We start from the raw sequence: 8036 nt of genomic DNA, 5'->3' as shown, positions 1-8036 counted from the left end.
ATAATATGGTCTTTACCGGTATCCATAGAGGTGATCTATACATTGTTGATTTCACTAAAAGAGCCCAACCTTATACATGTCTTACTGCAAAATCTTCTAAAGGTTGGTTATGGCATAGAAGGCTAGGACATGTAGGCATGTGAAATCATGATAAACTTGTTAAAGGATATCATATTCTTTGTGTGAAAGATGTTATCTTTGACAAGGATAGACTTTGTAGTGTTTGCCAAGCAGGAAAACAAGTTGGAGGAAGTCATCCCGTGAAGAACATTATGACCATGAGGAGACCACTTGAGCTACTCCATATGGATCTCTTCGGTCCCAATGCTTTCAAGAGCCTTGGTGGTAACTCCTTTTGTTTGGTCATTGTTGATGATTTTTTTGGATTTACATCGGCGTTCTTTCTCGATGACAAATAGCAGGTACAAAAGATCTTCAAGAACTTCGCTAGAAAGGCCTAAAATCAATTTGAAGTGAAGATCAAGAAGGTTCAGAGCGACAACGGAATGTAGTTCAAGAACGCTAATGCGGATACCTTTCTTGACGAAGAAGGTATCTCACATGATTTCTCGACTACATACACACCTCAACAAAATTGTTGAGAGGAAGAATCGTACCCTCATCGAGCTGTTGAGAACGATGCTAGATGAATACAAGACGCCAAAACATTTTGGCGGAAGCAGTTGAGATGGCTTGTCATGCTACAAATCGACTCTATCTTCCCAAGCTTCTTGGTGAAACGGCGTATGAGCTACTCACTGGTAACAAGCCACAACTGGACAGTTCCAAATATTTGGCTCAAAATGTTGCATTCTTGATAAGCATCGTCATTCAAAATTTGCTCCTAAATCTCATTAAGGTTTCCTACTCGGTTATGGATCGAACTCTCACACTTATCGTGTCTACAACATCTTCACTTGAAAATTGAAGAAACAGTAGATGTGAAGTTTGATGAATCTAACAGCTCGTAAGTTGAGCAATTGCCAATTGATGTTTGAGACAAAGACCCTTCGGAAGCAATCCAAGACTTGTCTATTGGCAAGATTCATCCAACGGAGGTGAAGGAGAGTACTTCGTCCGTTCAAGTAGAAGCCTCAACTTCACGTCAAGGTGAACCACAAGTTGATATGGAGGCATCCACAAGTGGAACACGTCAAGACGAAGGAAATGAGGAAATCCAACAAGATGATCCACCCCGACCTCCTTCTCCACCTCCTCAAATGAACAACGACACCAACAATAACAATGATGAAGAAGAAGATGATGAGGATGCTTCACCACAATCCAAGCAAAAGCTACCTTGAGTTAGAGCAAGAATTGGCAAGAATCATGTTGTCGAACAAATTATTGGCGACATCAAATCCGAGAGAGTCACTCGCTCTAAATCCTTTTTAGCTAACCTTTGTGAGAGTTACTCATTCATCTCTAGTATTGAGCCTATGAAGGTTGATGAAGCCCTCGAAGACCCTGATTGGGTAAATGCTGCATGAAGAACTACACAAACTTCGAGAGGAATCAAGTTTGGACATTGGTCTGAGAAGCCCAAGGATGAAAAAAACGTCATCGGAACCAAATGGGTGTTTCGTAACAATCAAGATGAAGATGGACAATTCATATGCAACAAAGCTTGTCTTGTAGCTCAAGGTCACAAACAAGTCGAAGGTATGGACTATGGTGAGATCTATGCCCCCATTGCTAGGCTTGAGTCCATTCGCATCTTACTTGCTTATGTCAATCACCATGATATCAACCTCTATCAAATGGAGATTAAAAGTTCTTTCTTAAATGGTGAAATTGAGGAGGAAGTTTATGTTAAACAACCTCTCGGCTTTGCCAATGCAAAGAAACCAAACCATGTCTACAAACTTCATAAAGCTCTCTATGGCCTCAAACAAGCTCCTAGAGCTTGGTATAAATGATTGACAAAGTTTCTTCATGAAAAAGGCTTTGAAATTGGTAAAGTTGATTCAACCTTGTTTACTAAGAGAGTTAATGGTGAACTATTTGTATGCCAGATATATGTTGATGATATTATCTTTGGATCTACTGACCCTCTCTTTAGTGAAATGTTTGGAAGGTTGATGTCGGAAAAGTATGAGATGTCCATGATGTGCGAACTCAAATTCTTCCTTGGTTTGAAAATCAAGCAAACTAGAGATGGTACCTTCGTTCACAAACAAAGTACACTAAGGGCTTATTCAGGAAGTTCAACATGCAAGAAAGCAAAGGTATGAAAACAACCATTCCTATCACCGAACATCTTGACTTGACAAAGGATGGCAAACCGGTTGATCAAAAGGTTTATGTCTCCACGTTTGGCCTATTGCTATATCTATGTGCCTCTCATCCAGACATCATGCTAAGTGTGTCCATGTGTACACGATATCAAGCGGCACAAAAAGAATGTCATCTTAAGGCCGTGAAAAGAATTGTGAGATACTTGATACATACACCAAACTTTGGCATTTGGTATCCTAAAGGATCCTCTTTCAAACTTGTTGGCTCTTCTGACTCAGACTATGCCGGAGACAAGATTAATAAATCCACTTCGGTTACATGTAAATTTCTTGGTAGATCTCTTGTATCTTGGTCCTCCAACAAACAAAATTTGGTATCTCTATCCACCACCGGAGCGGAATACATTGCAGCCGGATCATGTTGTGCTCAAGTACTATGGATGACACAAACTCTCAAAGATTATGGGATACATGTGAAACATGTGCCATTACTATGTGATAATGAGAGTGCTATTAAAATTTCACACAATCACGTGCATCATTCTCGAACCAAGCATATTGAGGTTCGTCACCATTTCATTCGAGATCATGTTGCTAAAGGTGACATTGATCTCAAGCATGTTCGTACTGACAAGAAATTGGTGGATATCTTCACTAAACCTCTTGATGAGAAGATATTTTATCACTTGAGAAGTGAGTTGAATGTCATTGATGCTTCCAATGTGAACTAGAAACTCACTTGGATGCGTGCAAGGGCATGAGCTTTTATGACTAATCCTTGATAACACTTTAATGGTGATCATTTCACATCTCGGGTATATTGCTCCTTTGTATTGCATCTAACCTTTGTAGGTACTTGGATGTACATCACTTCATAAGTTTGCTCTCAAACTTCTATCTTGAGAAAGCAAAATTGGACCAATTGTCTAGATCTTTGGTGTGCTCTAGGAACAACACAACTCAAACATATCCTTTGACAACATATGACTCTATGTTTCACTCTTATCAATTTGGATACACATGGTGTTCCTTGCAAAACTAACCCATGTAGGAAGATGGACTACAAATGAACGGATTGCTCCCAATTTCATTCCATGAGCATCCACCTCAAGTTTAACTACATGATAGATCAACACCAAAACCCAATGTAAGTCCTCACATCTTAGAGAAGCTTTACTCAAAGACATGAGTCAAAGCAACTCAACAAGATGTGAATACATTGAAATGCTTCAACGAAAAGTGGTAACCCCATTTTGAGCTTAACGATGAGTATAACCTATGATCAAGTGATCTCACTTGACTCCTAAGTCAATATACTCTAACATAGCTGACCTAGTCGTCGACCCTCCTGTAGTGAAGTTCTCTAGTGTTTCTTTAGGTTGCTTTCTTGTTTGTGTGTTTTTTTCTTTAAGAAAACTTCATCTAGATCTCTTTCCTTTCGTGTTCTTTTTCTTTAGCTAGTTTCCTCTCTAGTCAATTCATTGCAAATCTTTTTCGAATCCCTTGAAAATCCTTGTGAAAATTTATGTGCAAGTGATCTGAGTTTGACAAAATGTTCTTTCTGTGATGAAATCGGTCTCTCTGACTTGAAACACATTGGTCCCACGGAAGTGCAAATAACCACTGCACACAGTTCATCGGTACGACCGAAAGGGACTAATTCAGACTAACCGATGTTATTTATCTATGAACTTACCATCTCGGAGTCACTGATCAACACAACTCGGAGTCACCGACTTCACTGCTAAAAGAATGTGGCACCCCGGCTCAAAGAAACCGGAACGCCCCGTATTCCAGCCCAGAGATCGAGGAGAAGTCTTTTGGAATACGACACTGCTTAGCATAGAACAAACCAGCTTTCTATTATTACACGAATATGAATACAAGGTCTTCGGTATTACAATGAATAACATCGGTACGGCGGCACTACGCCATGCTTAGTTGCTCTATGCAAGCAGCAGAACAACTTGAAGCAGTGGAATAACTCTAGCAGCGGAACAGCGATGACAGTGGTGAACTGCACTCCGCAGGGACTCTGGCTGGAACGATTATCCTAGCTCGCACGAACGGAAACCACGACAAGCAAGCAATAAAATCCGGCATGACCTACAAACTAGCATGACACGCCAGGTCAGTACATTGAATGTACTTGCAAGCTCACAATAACCAGAAGCATTCAAGACAGACAACAGCATGGCAATTACAGGTTAAACAGGAATTATCATGAGATCATCAGAATAACATGGCATGACCAACATAAACATGATACAGCTAACACAACATGAACATATTAATCCGACAATACTAGCATGCAACATGATGCCACTATATGCACCACTTATCCTGCTCGGGCTACCTTGTAACCAACACATGCATCACTTACCAACCTCGGACATCACATGATCATCTCAGGATCAAATCATGCTTGGTATAAACAATACCATAGCGATCAGTAAATAACCACAAGGAGCTTGATCTTTACCCATGACTCTTGCACAACATCAGAATATACAACAACTCGGTATCCTCGATACCACCGTGATCCTTACGGCGATCACAACCACGACCAATAAATGGCCCGTGATCCTTACGACGATCACAACCCGACCAATAAATAGCCCGTGATCCTTACGATGATCACAACCCGACCAATAAATGGCCCGTGATCCTTACGGTGATCACAACCATGGGTTGTCATTAATCAAGTTATTCTTATTACTGTTGACTCATGGTGTGACCTACTTATGAACTGGGCCCTTATCCGCGGGTGCGGCTATCGATAGATTTAATATACACTCTGCAGAGGTTAGTACACTGTACCCACACTACGGAACCTATGGCCTCGCACTCCCATTCGGGTGGACCAACAGTGTTCTGACAAAACCGTCCTACTGCCATGACACTCTCCCAGCCACTCTGACTCACTCCCCACTGGGATAAGTCATGGGTGGCCCCGTGTCTACCTCAAGACACAAAGACCACTGTCGTGGCCCAAAACAATAAACCATCCCAAACAGGGACATGTGCACATAACAACAACAACGGGCACACAAGGCTTATGTCCGCCTACCTGATTAGGGTAGCGCGTGCCCATAACCTTCCCTCGTTGGAGGCACCGACGAGAGGCACGACAATAGACCCAGTTAGGACCGTCCCATACCGGTAAGCATGGTTGCACTGGTCAGCATCGATTCAGCGGCACCACGACTCAGCCAATAGTTGTTCAAGTTCAATTTAATCCGGTTAACTTGAATGCAAATATGCTGAGCCATGATAAAATGCATGAACATGATATCAACATAATCATGATGGTATCACATAACTATCCACCATATCAACAATAAATCATATCCACTGAGCATGGCATACTGACTAGCATGAACATCACCAGTACATCCACATGTACTACTAGCAAGCATAAACATATGAAAGGAAATACTAGTAGGTATAACATGATAACAGAGTACAAGACAACATGGCACAAAAGTGAACATGAAAATTTAAACATTACCGGAACAACGATAACCATCTTTTCAACAAGCAAACATTTAATAAAGATTCAAGTTGAAAACCATGGCTACCGCATTACTATCATGCAAGTGGGTATTGTGGCTTGCCTGGGGTGGAAGAAATCACGGGGACAAAGTGCGAGAAACTCGCGGAACAAAACGCTAGAAAACGTACTCTCTCGGAGGGGCTGATTAAGGGCAGGGAAAAAATGGTCATTTTCACAGTGTCAAACCATAGTGAAAATGAAACCAACAGAACATGCTCGACGAAACGAAGAAGTAGGCTTTGGAATCACCTCATTTGGAGTTACAGATAAAAAGTTATGGAGTGTTTTCTACCAGGGACCCATCTGTAATGAAAATATTTTCAAACAGGGCCTGAACAAAAAAATAGAACGCGTAAAAGAGAAATACGCTTTCGGAAAGCAAAGTCATAATCAGTGGATTATGCCTCCACTTATCCACATCAGCGTACCTGGGTGAAAGCGGGGCAGACGGCTGGGAGGCTGACGCGCGGGTCCCACCTTATCTTCTCTCTCCTCCTAGCCTCCTTCTTCTTCCTCCCGCCTGGACGCATCGGACCGAGAAGGGGAGCTCACCCTGACGAGGCTCACCGGCGATCCCGGCCACCATACGGGGCGCGCGACCTACCGACGAGCTCAGCAGGACGAGGCGGATCCATACAGCAAGGACACAGACACCGAGGAGGATCGAAGCGACTAGGGTGTGGACTCCGACGGAGATGGCCTCGGGTGTGGTTGGGCTGCAGGGCACTTCGGCGAGGGGCAAGTAGGTGGAAGGGTCAGGGGGTCGAGGGGACTCCTCCGGTGGTGGTGGAATAGAGGGAACATGCTAGGTTCGACCGAATCGAGGAAGGGCAGAGGCGGCAGCCATGGCGGCCATGGGGGCATAGTGAGCTCCTAGAGCTCGAGCGAGTGGACGGGGAGGGAGCTGGGAGAGAGGCGAGGCTGATGGTGAGGTCGAGAGGCCTCGGGGTGGGATTATATAGGCACGGGGTGAAGAGGCCGAGCTGGCGTCGCCGTGGATATGCGTCCAGCGCCGCGGACGCGTGTGCTCACGCATGGGCTCGGGGGAAGGCGACGGCGAGGCACAAGGAGGAGCTCACAGGGTAGAAGAGGTCAAGGGACACAGGGAAGAAGATGACGACGACGAACCGAGCCAAAACGCCACTGTGCTCTCGTGGGCGTTCGGCGGCGAGCGTCGGTGAGGAAGCAGACGGAGGGGGAGAGGGGTCCAGGAGAACAACGACGATGAGAGGAAGCCAAGGGACATGCTCACGAGCGCGAAAACAGCGAGAGGGGGAGGGGCCCGAGCAAGAAACCATTCTGGACGTGGCCATTGCATGCCAAAGCGGTGGTCACCGCGCAGACTGGCATCAAGAAGAGCCAAATGGCTGGCTAATGTTGTCTAGTGGTAAGTCCTTCAAAGGGTGGTTTCAACTGTGGTGGTAGTTTGGTGAAAACGGCTACGGTTAAAAGGTTAGCGAGCTCTGAAGTCTACTGTAGTAAACTTTATCAGCTCGTGATCAACAGGGAGCTGCTATGTGTCAAGTGTTATGTCTGGGGTGTTTAGGCTAGGAAGGACTACAGTCCTGGGGAGTTTGAGGAGAAATGGACCAGACTTTAATATAGTTGCTTTGCAACTGCCAAAATGGTCCAGAAATGAAGATTATGATGGTGCACTCACATGGAGTGTCAACTTGAGCTCAAATTGGGCAAGGAAGAGTCATTTGGTCATATGAAGATGCTCAAAAAATCTCATACCATTTGACAAAGCCAAACTGGTACTTGCTTCACAAACATCTCCTCTGGACAGAAACTTGGAATAATATTGGTGATCAAATGGCTCATTGAAATGATGCCAAATTGGGTGGAGATATGTTTTATGGGTATAAGAATGATGTGGTAATTTATCAGGATTCTTGAAGCAATATAAAATATACTTGCTTCACGACCTGAAAATATTGCCAGAAACAAAGATTTGCTCCTGTGCTCACATAGATGATTGGATGGGGGCTGAAAATGGGTGGAGGGGATTAATATGAGCACATTAAGAAGTGTGCAAAAGTTCAACTCATTTGGGTACTCCTAGCTAGTACTTCCTTCACAAAGACTTTTGTTTGACAGAAACTTTGAAATTTCACTGAGGAAGATTGGCTAGGCAAATAAATTTGAACTTGTGCATGAGGCAACTATTTGGACATGTAAACATGCCCATAAAGGTTGGGAGCCACTAGGAAAAATATAAATGACACTTCCTTCACAAAGTG

Source organism: Triticum dicoccoides, chromosome 4B (assembly GCF_002162155.2).
Source record: "Triticum dicoccoides isolate Atlit2015 ecotype Zavitan chromosome 4B, WEW_v2.0, whole genome shotgun sequence".
NCBI classification, from domain to species: Eukaryota; Viridiplantae; Streptophyta; class Magnoliopsida; order Poales; family Poaceae; genus Triticum; species Triticum dicoccoides.
Note: the sequence above shows the minus strand (reverse complement) of the source record.